The 18839-nt window shown below is 33.3% G+C and overlaps 1 pseudogene; it reads right to left on the reverse strand.

The window, feature by feature from the left end:
• Positions 1 to 3113: 3113 nt before the first annotated feature.
• Positions 3114 to 18824, reverse strand: LOC136675191 (zinc finger protein RFP-like; annotated as a pseudogene).
• Between the last annotated feature and the right edge of the window lie 15 nt (positions 18825 to 18839).

Consider the following 18839-nt stretch of genomic DNA (forward strand, 5'->3'; position numbering starts at 1 on the left):
ATTACTGATCTCCCAGTATCTCAAGGTTTCACAACCATTCTAGTAATCATTGATAGATTTTCTAAATCTTGCAGGTTAATACCCATGAAAAAATTACCTACTGCTATGGAAACAGCTGAGGTCATTTTTCAACAGGTTTTTCGACTATATGGTATTCCAGAAGATATTGTTTCTGATCGAGGTTCTCAGTTTACATCTCATGTTTGGAAAGCGTTTTGCAGTCATTTAATATTAAATATTAAACATTAAATATTAATATAAGTCTTACTTCAGGGTATGATCCACAGGCTAATGGACAAGTAGAAAGGCTTAATCAAGAAATAGGGAGATTTTTAAGGTCTTATTGTTGGAGATCACAGAATGACTGGTCACGTTTTATACCTTGGGCAGAATATGCCCAGAATTCTCTTACCAGCACCTCTACAGGGATCACTTCTTTTCAGTGTGTATTGGGGTATCAAGCACAAATGTTCCCTTGGTCAGGAGAACCCTCATCTGTGCCTGCAGTGGATGAATGGATGAGAAGGAGCGAGCAAACATGGGAAGAGGCACATGTATGTTTGCAAAGAGCCATTCGTAGACAGGTAATTCAGGCTAATAAAAGACGTAGAGAGATTACTCCCTTTTACCCAGGACAAAAGGTATGGTTGTCTACCAGAAATATACGTTTGAAATTTCCCAGTAAAAAACTCAGTCCTAGATTTATTGGTCCATTTAGAGTGTTGAAGCAGGTTACTCCTGTTTCTTATAAGCTAGAGTTACCAGTTTCTTATCGTATATCTCCAACATTTCATGTCTCTTTGCTCAAGCCTATGGGTGTCTCTTCCCAGGTGGAAAACAATGCTGGGTTCCCTCCCCCTCCTTTAGATGTGGATGGCTCCCCAGCATATATAGTCAACAAGCTTCTGGACTCCAGGCGTCGGGGTGGCCGCTTGTTTTATCTGGTAGACTGGGAGGGGCTCTTGGGTTCCTGCTGGAGATATCTTGGACCCTTCTTTTATAGAGGACTTTCACAGAGATCATCCAGATCGTCCTACTCCCAGACTCAGGGGTAAGCCCAGACTCAGGGGTAGGCCCAGACTCAGGGGTCCTAGGGCTTCTGGAGCTGCCCGTCAGAGGGGGAGTTATGTCACGTCAGCCCAAAATATTTACCAAAATACCCTAGAAATTAGTCTTAAACAATGTGACACCTTCACTTCTTTTGAGGTTCTCTCCACCATTATGTCTCATCAGCCCAAGCAGTTTCTCCTCCAAACCACCAGAGGTCACACTCACCTGAGTTCTAGCTTAGATTCCTCACCTGTCTCTGATTAGCCAAATCAATGGTAGAACATTTAAGCTCACTGTTTTGTTCCACAGGTCGCGAAGTATTGTTTGGCAATTCTGAGCATTAGTCTTTGTATAAGCTTTTTCTGTTTTTTTTTTTTTTTTAATCTTGGCTTTGGACTTGGTTTATTCCTTTGATCAGTTTACCCTTAGGATTATGGTTGTTTTTTCTCGGATGGTCTTCATGGTTTTTTGACTCCTCTTCAACTTGGTTTTTGTCTCTTGAATAAACCTGCAACTGACTCCCAAACATTTTGTAAGACTTAAATTTATGACACATTATTACAAATCCGGTCACAAAAAAGGACGCATTTTTATTATGCAACATTTACAGACCACCAGGGCCTTACTTAGAATTTCTGAAAGAATTCAGCGATTTTGCTGCAAACGTAGCGGTTTGCAATCACAAAGTTATAATTGTAGGAGATTTCAATATCCATTTTGAGAAGGAAAGTGACCCACTAAAAAGGCATTTACCTCAATCTTAGACTCTATTGGTATTACTCAAAATGTAACAGGGCCTACACACTACTGCAGTCACACTTTAGACTTAGTTCTGACACTAGGTCTTAACATTGACAAAATTATTTATATATATATATTTTATATATATATATATTATATTGACATAATATATGTAAGACCCCTCGCTATTCTACAAAGCGTATAATAAAACTATCTACCGCCCTAAAATTTATAGAAAACCTCCCAGAAATATCAACACCAGTTCCCACTCCATCAGACCCAATGGAGCTAGATGTACTAACTGACTATTTAGAAAATACCTGTCAATCTACTTTAGAAAAGGTAGCACCACTTAAGCATAAAAGTATAAGACAGAAAAAGCTCGCACCATGGTATAATGATAAAACCCGTACTTTAAAACAAACATCACGGAAACTAGAGCGGAAATGGCGATCAACCAAGCTGGAAGTGTTCCATTCGGCCTGGAAGGACAGCCTTATAGAGTATAGAAATGCCCTTAATAAAGCTCCCTCAGCATATCTGGCCTCGCTGATCTCCAATAATAAAAATAATCCTAGAGTACTGTTTAGTGTGTTTGTCAGAACTACAAAAACTCAAGCAGGTTCCGAACAACTAATTCCAGCAACTCTCACCAGTAAAGATTTTATGGATTTTTTAATAATAAAGTTGAGAATATTAGACAACAAACTCAAGCCACAGGATTAAATCTGACCTGGCTGCCACCCGATGTGACTGATATAAAACATAATGAGGCTCCCAGTGTATGGAGTTGCTGCTGGGTAAAATAGAAATATATATTGTTGCTAAATGAAAATACAATTCCCTGGCAAACACTTAACACGAAACAAAATGAAAATAGGAAATATTTTGTGAGGTACAAAGTGAAATATCCTAGAATATTCCTAGAAAATAGATACAGATGTGTTGAAGACAGGGCTGGTGATCAAGTGGCTAGAGACGGATATGTGTGATCAGCAAGTGGTGTGACAAATAGTTTCTGCAATTTTTTCCCCAAAAACTAAACGTGAAAGTTAATAATAATAATAATAATTGTAAAGAAATTGAATATAAAATGCTAATTTTATATATCTCTATTAATAACAGTGGCAAAGAAGAAACTTTGAGTGGATCTAAATCCATTGTTTTATCTACGGATTACTTTCCCTGTCGTGTTCTATCACACACTTCCCAGTAACTTACAAAAATAAAGCTGTGTAGCCATAGATTATATGCTGTTGTGTGTTTTATATTTCAGTATCTACCTCAGTAGGTTCAAACAAAACCCTAAAAACACATTCAGTTTAACTGTGCTGTTCCACTTTTACTGATGTCTTTAGTGGCAAGATTTTCAGAGGATGAACAGAGCTGTTCCAGAAATAGGCTAAAACTCTGTCAGTAAAAGTCTGTGTAACAGTGTGCAGGTGGGTGTTGCTCAGAAGATCAGTGAATGTCACCTTGCCCACGTTAAAGTCTAGCTGCACTCTGACCCTCTGCATTCTCTCTTTTGGGGTGATGCAGTGTAGTGGCTGTCCAGGGCACAGTATCCAGTATTCATTGGTGCTCTTACTGTATTCCAGGCTCCACTGTGCACCCCAAAAAGAGCCCCCCTTTCTCGTTTCAGACTCCTTAATTACCCCTAGCCTCCAATAATCACAGTCTCCAACCTCTACATCCCAGCAGTGTGTCCCTGAATTAAATTCCTCAGAGCTCAGAACACACCAGCCTACATCAAACCTCTCTGGATTATCTGGAAGAGTGGACTCTTGTTCTCTGTATTCTACAGAGGTCAGGTCATCAGACAGGTGGAGCACAGAATGTGCAGTATTAGGGTCCAGAGTAACAGGAGCTGAGGAGAAAGAATATTATATATATTATGTAAGGCGTTTACCTCTACAGAGTATTTTCTACAGAATATTTCTATTCTGATCTTGTCTGTCCCTATAACGACACGAATACATGGACACATATTACCAGAGCGAGGTGTTACTCAAAACAAACAGGGCTGTGAATTTGTTTATCAGTCGGACACTTATAGAAAAGTAAGTTAGTAATAAATATCTAATTCCCAGCAATACCGTGTTCCTGATTACTTGATTGATAAAATGTTAAGGTGCTTGGTTTTAGAAATGTTCAAAAACTTAAATGTTATCTTGTTGCTTTCTGGTAAGCGGGTTGCTTTTAATATCATCTAAACACGGTGCTTCAGTTTTGTAACTTTGTATGAACAGACAATAACAGGCTTTCCATGGTGATACATACACTATCAGCAACTGAAAAGATAAAATATTTTTATAGTTTGTTATTATTGTAAACAAAGACATTTATATGAAGCACCAAAGCTTCTCCAGACCTTCCAATGACAAGAGTATGTATTTTTGGCTTCCCTGTTTTTGAAACAGGAAAAAACCTGTGACAATGGCTATATGGCTAATGGTGGTCCAACTAAACTATGCCTGCCTAGTTTCTCTCTTTGCTCGTTTGTCTGTGCATATGTGCTTACTGCTGACGACATCAGCCAGTACCAGCAGTAACATGCAGACTGTGTTCCAAATAGCTCTGTGCTTCCTACACAGTGCACTGAGTGAGTGATTAAGTTTCTTCACAAAAATAATGCACTAAATGTTAGAAAAGGAGCTATGCCAATGATAGCTGAATACAAATGGATTTGTGTTAGACAACTTGTGCAGTCCTTGGTTGTAGAAGCCATTATTTAAGGACCTAGATTGATCAATATAAAGGGCTTAGGGGCCCATTTGGGATGTAACTGTCTCAAATGCCATTTCAAGGACAGATTTATTCACATTACAGATCACTTACATTTATGAATGTGAACCGGCAAGATAGCCAAATCTGATCTGAGCAAGAAATCTGAAGTGTTTAATGTGGCTTGTAATGTAAACGTAGTTTTAGTTATTAAGACCCTGTCAACGGTCCATACTGCTCTGGTTTTACTGCTACAGTTGCCCTTTTTAATACTGCCAGACACTTTATTATACTGTATGTAACTGCACATTATTCAACTCTGTTGATTTATTTAAATCATTGCTATTTATTTTACAGCATCTAGTAAGGTAAATGAAAAATAAATCACATTCTACTTGTGCAAAGTCCATAGAGACATTCACTTCTCTGTTCTGTTAATTAAAATCTGATGCATTTGTACTTTTCTTCAATATATATTAATTATGATACTTAAGCTTTACATTAGTGAAGTATGTAATATTCCTTATTCTAGCATTGCCATTTAGTTACTAATCACTCATTGCATTTAATTGATGAAAGTGTTTGTACACTGTAAAAAATGTGACCCATTAGTTACTTAAAAAAATTATGGCAACAAAGTGACACGTAATATTAATGAGTAGATTCTAATTTTCCAACTTTTAAGTAACATTCATTGAATAAATTAACTAAATTTAAGCAAGAAGATTATGTAAATGTTAATAAAATGCACAGTTAAAATGTGTTGGATTTAGTAATAACATGCCTAAATATGAATTAATATAGCTCAAAAATATTGAGTAAATACAACTTAATTTCACAAGGAAAGGACAATTTACCTGAGAAAACTTAATTAATATTTACTAAATATCTTGCAAGTATTGATTTACATTTACTAAATATCTGGCAAAAATTGAGTAGCCTGTACTAGGTTTCTGGAGAAAGCTTGTTTCTATTTACTGATTATAGTAACTTTACATCTATTCAATAATATCATGTGTCACTTTGTTGCCATAATTTTTTTTATGTTAAATCTACTTAATATGTCCTTTTTGTGCCATGTTCGAGTCAACAGGTCAATGTGCATAAAAATGATACCAGGTAAACATTTATTCAACTCTTGAAACATTTATTCATACAAACATTGAAAATTGATACAACTACATCAAGGATCACAGGCAGAATATATTTTGGAATGTGATGCAAGGCCAAAACTTGTTGATGCACTTAAATCTCAACAATGTTTTGAGACTGCACTCATCTTATACCAGATCAGTTTAATTAGGATTCAGCAGGCACCTGCAAATAGATGAATATTAGCTTTAACTTCATAAGCAAGTGTAATGTTTTAGTGTTGGTCTTTTCTATTCATCTATGTTTAGGTGCCCCCTGAGTCCTAATTAGATTGACTGGGTATAATTGTTAACAAAATATGATATCTTGTATTTGAAATACATTAGGTACATAAAATATAAACAGATATAACCTTGCTGTACAGTCAAATCATTTAAACCAGACTGTAGACAGAGAGCAAAGACAGGTCATAAAATTGTATAGAAAAGATTGGAATTGGAATTTTTCTTGTTTTTAATAAGTACTAATTATATTGTTTATAGTAGTGCCCTCAAGTCACGCTCGAATTTAGTTTTACGATTCAGATTCACAGCAAAAAAGTAAACTACGAGCCATATCGGCTACAGGCCGCGGTCACGCCATCTGCACTTCGCGAAAACGCAGTCACGCCATCTACACTAGGATTTCTTGTGCGCTTCTACATCACAGTTTACGGTAGAACGTGTGCGAGCGAGAGGGGGGACTCGCAGAAAAGCGCAGATATTGAAAATTCATAAGAAATTAATTTAAAACATAATTCAATACAGTTAATATTAAAAACAGGCCTGATTGGCTAAAAGAACGGTTTGTTACCAGAAAATCTCACTGTTGTATTGAAAAACATGTCCTCAGGTACACAGGGTATAATATTTATGTGCATTTACTGTAAGAATTAGAAGTAATAGGCTTGAAAAAAACTTCAAAAAACCCTATGGATATTAAATTCCATAAAATGGTTAAATCAAACTGTTACCAGACCACTCCACTGCATTCTTGAAGAGCATGTTCTCAGGTACTCATGGTATAATTTCATGGTTAATAATACATTTTTACTGTAGGAATATGAAGTAATATTATTTGATGATGTTTAATTTACATATATGGACAATTTTGAGTTCTATTAAAGGGTTAAATCAAACTGTTACCAAACCACTCCACAGCAGCCTTGAAGAACATGTTCTAGAGTACCCAGAGAATAATTGTCAAACATTTTTACTGTAGGAATTTGGAGTAATATCATTTCAAACTCATAAATATGCTGTTTAATTTACAAATATTGCAGAATTTTGAGAGCTATTAAAGGGTTAAATCAAACTGTTACCAAACCATTCCACTGCAGCCTTGAAGGACATGTTCTCAGGTACCTAGAGAATAATTTTTATAAATTTCTACTGTAGGAATTTGGAGTAATAGCATTACAAACTTCATAAGAATAACAACACAATTCCACAAATTGCAGAATGCTGAAGGCCATAAAATGGTTAAATCAAACTGTTACCAGACCACTCCACTGCAGTCGTGAAGAGCATGTTCTCAGGTATCCAGAGAATAATTTTCATACATTTTTACTGTAGGAATTTGGAGTAATATTATTTCAAATCTCATAAAAAATGATGCTTAATTTACATATGTGGCCAATTCTGAGTGCTATTAAAGGGTTAAATCAAATTGTTACCAAACAACTTCACTGAAGCCTTGAAGAACATGTTCCAAGGTACCCAGAGAATAATTGTCGTACATTTTTACTGTAGGAATTTGGAGTATAAATATTTCAAATCTCATTAAAATGATGTTTAATTTACATATATGGCAAAATTATGAGTCCTATTAAAGAGTTAAATCAAATTGTTACCAAACCATTCCACTGCAGCCTTAAAGAATATGTTCTCAGGTACTCAGAGAATAAGTTTTATACATTTTTACTGTAGGAATTTGGAGTAAGAGCATTTCAAATTTCAGTAGAAATGGTTAAATTTGCAAATATTGCAAAATTCTGAGAGCTATTAATGGGTTAAATCAAACTGTTACCAAACCACTCCACTGCAGCCTTAAAGAATATGTTCTCGGGTACTCAGAGAATAATTTTTATACATTTTTACTGTAGGAATTTGGAGTAATATCATTTCAAACTTATAAATATGCTGTTTAATTTACAAATATTGCAAAATTGTGAGAGCTATTAAAGGGTTAAATCAAATTGTTACCAAATCACTTCACTGAAGCCTTGAAGAACATGTCCCAAGGTACCCAGAGAATAATTGTCGTACATTTTTACTGTAGGAATTTGGAGTAAGAGCATTTCAAATTTCAGTAGAAATGGTTAAATTTGCAAATATTGCAAAATTCTGAGAGCTATTAATGGGTTAAATCAAACTGTTACCAAACCACTCCACTGCAGCCTTAAAGAATATGTTCTCGGGTAATCAGAGAATAATTTTTATACATTTTTACTGTAGGAATTTGGAGTAATATCATTTCAAACTTATAAATATGCTGTTTAATTTACAAATATTGCAAAATTGTGAGAGCTATTAAAGGGTTAAATCAAATTGTTACCAAATCACTTCACTGAAGCCTTGAAGAACATGTCCCAAGGTACCCAGAGAATAATTGTCGTACATTTTTACTGTAGGAATTTGGAGTAATAGCATTACAAACTTCATAAGAATTTTGTTTAATTTGCATATAAGGCAAAATTGTGAGTCCTATTAAAGGGTTAAATCAAACTGTTACCAAACCACTCCACTGCAGCCTTGAAGAACATGTTCTAGAGTACCCAGACTATAATGTTCATACATTTTTACTGTAAGAATGTGGAGTAATAGCATTACAAACTTCATAAGAATAAAAACACAATTCCATAAATTGCAGAATTCTGAAGGCCATAAAATGGTTAAATCAAACTGTTACCAGACCACTCCACTGCAGCCTTGAACAACATTTTCTAGAGTACCCAGGGTACAAATTTCATACATTTTTACTGTAGGAATTTGGAGTAATATTATTTCAAATCTCATAAAAAATGTTGAACTTACATATATGGCAAATTTTGAGTGCTACTAAAGGGTTAAATCAAACTGTTACCAGACCACTCCACTGCAGTCTTGAAGAGCATGTTCTCAGGTACTCAGGGTATAATTGTCATACATTTTTACTGTAGGAATTTGGAGTAATAGCATTACAAACTTCATAAGAATAACAACACAATTCCACAAATTGCAGAATGCTGAAGGCCATAAAATGGTTAAATCAAACTGTTACCAGACCACTCCACTGCAGTCTTGAAGAGCATGTTCTCAGGTACCCAGAGAATAATTTTCATACAATTTTACTGTAGGAATTTGGAGAAATATCATTTCAAACTTATAAATATGCTGTTTAATTTACAAATATTGCAAAATTGTGAGAGCTATTAAAGGGTTAAATCAAATTGTTACCAAATCACTTCACTGAAGCCTTGAAGAACATGTTCCAAGGTACCTAGAGAATAATTTTTTTAGAGAATTAATTTTTATACATTTTTACTGTAAGAATTTGGAGTAAGAGCATTTCACATTTCAGTAAAAATGGTTTAATTTGCCAATATTGCAAAATTGTGAGCGCTATTAAACGGTTAAATCAAACTGTTACCAGACCACTCCACTGCAGTCTTGAAGAGCATGTTCTCAGGTACCCAGAGAATAATTTTCATACATTTTTACTGTAGGAATTTGGAGTAATATTATTTCAAATCTCATAAAAATGATGCTTAATTTACATATGCGGCCAATTCTGAGTGCTATTAAGGGGTTAAATCAAACTGTTACCAAACCATTCCACTGCAGTCTTGAAGAGCATGTTCTCAGGTACCCAGAGAATAATTTTTATACATTTTTACTGTAGGAATTTGGAGAAATATCATTTCAAACTTATAAATATGCTGTTTAATTTACAAATATTGCAAATTTCTGAGAGCTATTAAAGGGTTAAATCAAACTGTTACCAAACCACTCCACTGCAGCCTTAAAGAATATGTTCTCAGGTACTCAGAGAATAATTTTTATACATTTTTACTGTAGGAATTTGGAGTAATATCATTTCAAACTTATAAATATGCTGTTTAATTTACAAATATTGCAAAATTGTGAGAGCTATTAAAGGGTTAAATCAAACTGTTACCAAATCACTTCACTGAAGCCTTGAAGAACATGTCCCAAGGTACCCAGAAAATAATTGTCGTGCATTTTTACTGTAGGAATTTGGAGTAATAGCATTTCAAATCTCATAAAAATGATGTTTAATTTACATATATGGCAAAATTGTGAGTCTTATTAAATGGTTAAATCAAATTGTTACCAAACCACTCCATGACAGCCTTGAAGAACATGTTCTAGAGTACCCAGGGTACAATCGTCATAGATTTTTACTGTAAGAATTTGGAGTAATAGCATTGCAAATTCAGTAAAACTTTTTAATTTGCACATATTGCAATATTGTGAATGCTATTAAAGGGTTAAATCAAACTGTTACCAGACTACTCCACTGCAGCCTTGAAGAACATGTTCTAGAGTACCCAGATTATACTTTTCATACATATTTACAGTAGGAATTTGGAGTAATATTATTTTAATTCTCATAAAAAAATGATGTTTGATTTACATACATAGCATTTTTGAGTGCTATTAAAGCGTTAAATCATACTGTTACCAGACTATTCCAATGCAGCCTTGAAGAACATGTTCTAGAGTACCCAGAGAATAATTTTTACTGTAGGAATTTGGAGTAATAGCATTGCAAAATGCACTAAAATATTATGTTTAATTTGCACATATTGCAAAATTGAGTGCTAATAATGGGTTAAATCAAAATGTTACCAGATAATTTACAAGAAACTGTCCACTGTAGTCTTGAAGTACATATTTTCAGTTTCCCTGGGTATAATTCTCATAACTTTTTACTCTAGGAATTTGGAGGAATAGTATGGTAAAATTCAGAAAAAATTATAATTTAATTTTATGAATCTCGTAATGTTTAAGACCGTAAAAAGTTTATAGTACTAGGTACTAATTACCAGGGATATGTACTGCATTTACAAAGAACATGGTCTCAGGTAAGTATGTTTTTTTGTTTTTTTGTGGGAAATTTTAAATATTACTATTCCGAACACACAAAAAAACAAAAAAACATACTTTTTTTTGTTACCCAGAGAATAATTTTTATACATTTTTACTGTAGGAATTTGGAGAAATATCATTTCAAACTTATAAATATGCTGTTTAATTTACAAATATTGCAAAATTGTGAGAGCTATTAAAGGGTTAAATCAAATTGTTACCAACCAACCTCACTGAAGCCTTGAAGAACATGTTCCAAGGTACCCAGAGAATAATTGTCGTACATTTTTACTGTAGGAATTTGGAGTAATAGCATTACAAACTTCATAAAAATGATGTTTAATTTACATATATGGCAAAATTGTGAGTCCTATTATAGGGTTAAATCAAATTGTTACCAAACCATTCCACTGCAGCCTTGAAGAACATGTTTCAAAGTACCCAGAGAATAATTGTCGTACATTTTTACTGTAGGAATATGGAGTAATATTATTTTAAGTCTCATAAAAATTTTGTTTAATTTGCATATATGGCAAAATTCTGAGTCCTATTAAAGGGTTAAATCAAACTGTTACCAGACCACTCCACTGCAGCCTTGAAGAATATGTTCTCAGGTACTCAGAGAATAATTTTTATACATTTTTACTGTAGGAATTTGGAGTAATATCATTTCAAAATTCAGTAAAAAATTTTAATTTGCCAATATTGCATAATTCTGAGAGCTATTAAAGAGTTAAATCAAACTGTTACCAGACCATTCCACTGCAGTCTTGAAGAGCATGTTCTCAGGTACCCAGAGAATAATTTGTATACATTTTTACTGTAGGAATTTGGAGAAATATCATTTCAAACTTATAAATATGCTGTTTAATTTACAAATATTGCAAAATTGTGAGAGCTATTAAAGGGTTAAATCAAATTGTTACCAAACAACTTCACTGAAGCCTTGAAGAACATGTTCCAAGGTACCCAGAGAATAATTGTCGTACATTTTTACTGTAGGAATTTGGAGTAATATCATTTCAAAATTCAGTAAAAAATTTTAATTTGCCAATATTGCATAATTCTGAGAGCTATTAAAGAGTTAAATCAAACTGTTACCAGACCATTCCACTGCAGCCTTGAATAACATGTTCTAGAGTATCCAGATTATCATGTTCATACATTTTTACTGTAAGAATGTGGAGTAATAGCATTACAAACTTCATTAGAATAACAACACAATTCCACAAATTGCAGATTTCTGAAGGCCATAAAATGGTTAAATCAAATTGTTACCAACCAACCTCACTGAAGCCTTGAAGAACATGTTCCAAGGTACCCAGAGAATAATTGTCGTACATTTTTACTGTAGGAATTTGGAGTAATAGCATTACAAACTTCATAAAAATGATGTTTAATTTACATATATGGCAAAATTGTGAGTCCTATTATAGGGTTAAATCAAATTGTTACCAAACCATTCCACTGCAGCCTTGAAGAACATGTTTCAAAGTACCCAGAGAATAATTGTCGTACATTTTTACTGTAGGAATATGGAGTAATATTATTTTAAGTCTCATAAAAATTTTGTTTAATTTGCATATATGGCAAAATTCTGAGTCCTATTAAAGGGTTAAATCAAACTGTTACCAGACCACTCCACTGCAGCCTTGAAGAATATGTTCTCAGGTACTCAGAAAATAATTTTTATACATTTTTACTGTAGGAATTTGGAGTAATATCATTTCAAAATTCAGTAAAAAATTTTAATTTGCCAATATTGCATAATTCTGAGAGCTATTAAAGAGTTAAATCAAACTGTTACCAGACCATTCCACTGCAGCCTTGAATAACATGTTCTAGAGTATCCAGATTATCATGTTCATACATTTTTACTGTAAGAATGTGGAGTAATAGCATTACAAACTTCATTAGAATAACAACACAATTCCACAAATTGCAGATTTCTGAAGGCCATAAAATGGTTAAATCAAACTGTTACCAGATCACTCCACTGCAGTGTTGAGGAACATGTTCCAAGGTACCCAGAGAATAATTGTGGTACATTTTTACTGTAGGAATTTGGAGTAATAATATTTCAAATCTCATAAAAATTATGTTTAATTTACATATATGGCAAAATTGTGAGTCCTATTAAAGGGTTAAATCAAATTGTTACCAGACCACTCCACTGCAGTCTTGAAGAACATGTTCCAAGGTACCCAGAGAATAATTGTCGTACATTTTTACTGTAGGAATTTGGAGTAAGAACATTTCAAATTTCAGTAAAAATTGTTAAATTTGCAAATATTGCAAAATTCTGAGAGCTATTAAAGGGTTAAATCAAACTGTTACCAAACCACTCCACTGCAGCCTTAAAGAATATGTTCTCAGGTACTCAGAGAATAATTTTTATACATTTTTACTGTAGGAATTTGGAGTAATATCATTTCAAACTTATAAATATGCTGTTTAATTTACAAATATTGCAAAATTGTGAGAGCTATTAAAGGGTTAAATCAAACTGTTACCAAATCACTTCACTGAAGCCTTGAAGAACATGTCCCAAGGTACCCAGAGAATAATTGTCGTGCATTTTTACTGTAGGAATTTGGAGTAATAGCATTTCAAATCTCATAAAAATGATGTTTAATTTACATATATGGCAAAATTGTGAGTCTTATTAAATGGTTAAATCAAATTGTTACCAAACCACTCCATGACAGCCTTGAAGAACATGTTCTAGAGTACCCAGGGTACAATCGTCATAGATTTTTACTGTAAGAATTTGGAGTAATAGCATTGCAAATTCAGTAAAACTTTTTAATTTGCACATATTGCAATATTGTGAATGCTATTAAAGGGTTAAATCAAACTGTTACCAGACTACTCCACTGCAGCCTTGAAGAACATGTTCTAGAGTACCCAGATTATACTTTTCATACATATTTACAGTAGGAATTTGGAGTAATATTATTTTAATTCTCATAAAAAAATGATGTTTGATTTACATACATAGCATTTTTGAGTGCTATTAAAGCGTTAAATCATACTGTTACCAGACTATTCCAATGCAGCCTTGAAGAACATGTTCTAGAGTACCCAGAGAATAATTTTTACTGTAGGAATTTGGAGTAATAGCATTGCAAAATGCACTAAAATATTATGTTTAATTTGCACATATTGCAAAATTGAGTGCTAATAATGGGTTAAATCAAAATGTTACCAGATAATTTACAAGAAACTGTCCACTGTAGTCTTGAAGTACATATTTTCAGTTTCCCTGGGTATAATTCTCATAACTTTTTACTCTAGGAATTTGGAGGAATAGTATGGTAAAATTCAGAAAAAATTATAATTTAATTTTATGAATCTCGTAATGTTTAAGACCGTAAAAAGTTTATAGTACTAGGTACTAATTACCAGGGATATGTACTGCATTTACAAAGAACATAAAAACATACTTACCTGAGACCATGTTCTTTGTAAATGCAGTACATATCCCTGGTAATTAGTACCTAGTACTATAAACTTTTTACGGTCTTAAACATTACGAGATTCATAAAATTAAATTATAATTTTTTCTGAATTTTACCATACTATTCCTCCAAATTCCTAGAGTAAAAAGTTATGAGAATTATACCCAGGGAAACTGAAAATATGTACTTCAAGACTACAGTGGACAGTTTCTTGTAAATTATCTGGTAACATTTTGATTTAACCCATTATTAGCACTCAATTTTGCAATATGTGCAAATTAAACATAATATTTTAGTGCATTTTGCAATGCTATTACTCCAAATTCCTACAGTAAAAATTATTCTCTGGGTACTCTAGAACATGTTCTTCAAGGCTGCATTGGAATAGTCTGGTAACAGTATGATTTAACGCTTTAATAGCACTCAAAAATGCTATGTATGTAAATCAAACATCATTTTTTTATGAGAATTAAAATAATATTACTCCAAATTCCTACTGTAAATATGTATGAAAAGTATAATCTGGGTACTCTAGAACATGTTCTTCAAGGCTGCAGTGGAGTAGTCTGGTAACAGTTTGATTTAACCCTTTAATAGCATTCACAATATTGCAATATGTGCAAATTAAAAAGTTTTACTGAATTTGCAATGCTATTACTCCAAATTCTTACAGTAAAAATCTATGAAGATTGTACCCTGGGTACTCTAGAACATGTTCTTCAAGGCTGTCATGGAGTGGTTTGGTAACAATTTGATTTAACCATTTAATAAGACTCACAATTTTGCCATATATGTAAATTAAACATCATTTTTATGAGATTTGAAATGCTATTACTCCAAATTCCTACAGTAAAAATGCACGACAATTATTCTCTGGGTACCTTGGGACATGTTCTTCAAGGCTTCAGTGAAGTGATTTGGTAACAGTTTGATTTAACCCTTTAATAGCTCTCACAATTTTGCAATATTTGTAAATTAAACAGCATATTTATAAGTTTGAAATGATATTACTCCAAATTCCTACAGTAAAAATGTATAAAAATTATTCTCTGAGTACCTGAGAACATATTCTTTAAGGCTGCAGTGGAGTGGTTTGGTAACAGTTTGATTTAACCCTTTAATAGCTCTCAGAATTTTGCAATATTTGTAAATTAAACAGCATATTTATAAGTTTGAAATGATATTTCTCCAAATTCCTACAGTAAAAATGTATAAAAATTATTCTCTGGGTACCTGAGAACATGCTCTTCAAGACTGCAGTGGAATGGTTTGGTAACAGTTTGATTTAACCCCTTAATAGCACTCAGAATTGGCCACATATGTAAATTAAGCATCATTTTTATGAGATTTGAAATAATATTACTCCAAATTCCTACAGTAAAAATGTATGAAAATTATTCTCTGGGTACCTGAGAACATGCTCTTCAAGACTGCAGTGGAGTGGTCTGGTAACAGTTTGATTTAACCGTTTAATAGCGCTCACAATTTTGCAATATTGGCAAATTAAACCATTTTTACTGAAATGTGAAATGCTCTTACTCCAAATTCTTACAGTAAAAATGTATAAAAATTAATTCTCTAAAAAAATTATTCTCTAGGTACCTTGGAACATGTTCTTCAAGGCTTCAGTGAAGTGATTTGGTAACAATTTGATTTAACCCTTTAATAGCTCTCACAATTTTGCAATATTTGTAAATTAAACAGCATATTTATAAGTTTGAAATGATATTTCTCCAAATTCCTACAGTAAAATTGTATGAAAATTATTCTCTGGGTACCTGAGAACATGCTCTTCAAGACTGCAGTGGAGTGGTCTGGTAACAGTTTGATTTAACCATTTTATGGCCTTCAGCATTCTGCAATTTGTGGAATTGTGTTGTTATTCTTATGAAGTTTGTAATGCTATTACTCCAAATTCCTACAGTAAAAATGTATGACAATTATACCCTGAGTACCTGAGAACATGCTCTTCAAGACTGCAGTGGAGTGGTCTGGTAACAGTTTGATTTAACCCTTTAGTAGCACTCAAAATTTGCCATATATGTAAATTCAACATTTTTTATGAGATTTGAAATAATATTACTCCAAATTCCTACAGTAAAAATGTATGAAATTTGTACCCTGGGTACTCTAGAAAATGTTGTTCAAGGCTGCAGTGGAGTGGTCTGGTAACAGTTTGATTTAACCATTTTATGGCCTTCAGAATTCTGCAATTTATGGAATTGTGTTTTTATTCTTATGAAGTTTGTAATGCTATTACTCCACATTCTTACAGTAAAAATGTATGAACATTATAGTCTGGGTACTCTAGAACATGTTCTTCAAGGCTGCAGTGGAGTGGTTTGGTAACAGTTTGATTTAACCCTTTAATAGGACTCACAATTTTGCCTTATATGCAAATTAAACAAAATTCTTATGAAGTTTGTAATGCTATTACTCCAAATTCCTACAGTAAAAATGTACGACAATTATTCTCTGGGTACCTTGGGACATGTTCTTCAAGGCTTCAGTGAAGTGATTTGGTAACAATTTGATTTAACCCTTTAATAGCTCTCACAATTTTGCAATATTTGTAAATTAAACAGCATATTTATAAGTTTGAAATGATATTACTCCAAATTCCTACAGTAAAAATGTATAAAAATTATTCTCTGATTACCCGAGAACATATTCTTTAAGGCTGCAGTGGAGTGGTTTGGTAACAGTTTGATTTAACCCATTAATAGCTCTCAGAATTTTGCAATATTTGCAAATTTAACCATTTCTACTGAAATTTGAAATGCTCTTACTCCAAATTCCTACAGTAAAAATGTATAAAACTTATTCTCTGAGTACCTGAGAACATATTCTTTAAGGCTGCAGTGGAATGGTTTGGTAACAATTTGATTTAACTCTTTAATAGGACTCATAATTTTGCCATATATGTAAATTAAACATCATTTTAATGAGATTTGAAATATTTATACTCCAAATTCCTACAGTAAAAATGTACGACAATTATTCTCTGGGTACCTTGGAACATGTTCTTCAAGGCTTCAGTGAAGTTGTTTGGTAACAATTTGATTTAACCCTTTAATAGCACTCAGAATTGGCCACATATGTAAATTAAGCATCATTTTTTATGAGATTTGAAATAATATTACTCCAAATTCCTACAGTAAAAATGTATGAAAATTATTCTCTGGATACCTGAGAACATGCTCTTCACGACTGCAGTGGAGTGGTCTGGTAACAGTTTGATTTAACCATTTTATGGCCTTCAGCATTCTGCAATTTGTGGAATTGTGTTGTTATTCTTATGAAGTTTGTAATGCTATTACTCCAAATTCCTACAGTAGAAATTTATAAAAATTATTCTCTAGGTACCTGAGAACATGTCCTTCAAGGCTGCAGTGGAATGGTTTGGTAACAGTTTGATTTAACCCTTTAATAGCTCTCAAAATTCTGCAATATTTGTAAATTAAACAGCATATTTATGAGTTTGAAATGATATTACTCCAAATTCCTACAGTAAAAATGTTTGACAATTATTCTCTGGGTACTCTAGAACATGTTCTTCAAGGCTGCTGTGGAGTGGTTTGGTAACAGTTTGATTTAACCCTTTAATAGAACTCAAAATTGTCCATATATGTAAATTAAACATCATCAAATAATATTACTTCATATTCCTACAGTAAAAATGTATTATTAACCATGAAATTATACCATGAGTACCTGAGAACATGCTCTTCAAGAATGCAGTGGAGTGGTCTGGTAACAGTTTGATTTAACCATTTTATGGAATTTAATATCCATAGGGTTTTTTGAAGTTTTTTTCAAGCCTATTACTTCTAATTCTTACAGTAAATGCACATAAATATTATACCCTGTGTACCTGAGGACATGTTTTTCAATACAACAGTGAGATTTTCTGGTAACAAACCGTTCTTTTAGCCAATCAGGCCTGTTTTTAATATTAACTGTATTGAATTATGTTTTAAATTAATTTCTTATGAATTTTCAATATCTGCGCTTTTCTGCGAGTCCCCCCTCTCGCTCGCACACGTTCTACCGTAAACTGTGATGTAGAAGCGCACAAGAAATCCTAGTGTAGATGGCGTGACTGCGTTTTCGCGAAGTGCAGATGGCGTGACCGCGGTGGCTACAGCCTGTTTTCGAACGCTACAAAAACTCGAAACACAAATTAGTGCAGTTAAACAGTGAATATAACACCGTTTCTGACACAGAAATAACACAGCAGTAAAAATGTCAGAGTGATCTGAATGGTCTACTTTAACAGAAACCATCGGGTATATGGCGCGAAAAGAGAAAAATGCGATTGGGAAATAGATTAAAAAAAACTTAGCAGAAAACCAAAGAGATTAAAAATAAAAACAAATGTAGCTAGGTGTTCCTACACAATATTATGAAAACATGCATTTTGATATACTGAGTATGGAATGCTAACATAATACGTAAAATGTTAAATGTTTAGTAAACAGAGGAATCTTTGCCTCTGATTTCGTGGTGTGCTGTAATTTGCTGAACTCTATTCAAACGCAGCTCTGTGTATGAAGTGAGAGTGCGCTAAAGCTGCAATGACCGTTTGAAAGTATACTCTCACAGAGACTGAGCGTCCTGTCATGGCTTCAATATACCG

Source organism: Hoplias malabaricus, chromosome 18 (assembly GCF_029633855.1).
Source record: "Hoplias malabaricus isolate fHopMal1 chromosome 18, fHopMal1.hap1, whole genome shotgun sequence".
Lineage (NCBI taxonomy): Eukaryota > Metazoa > Chordata > Actinopteri > Characiformes > Erythrinidae > Hoplias > Hoplias malabaricus.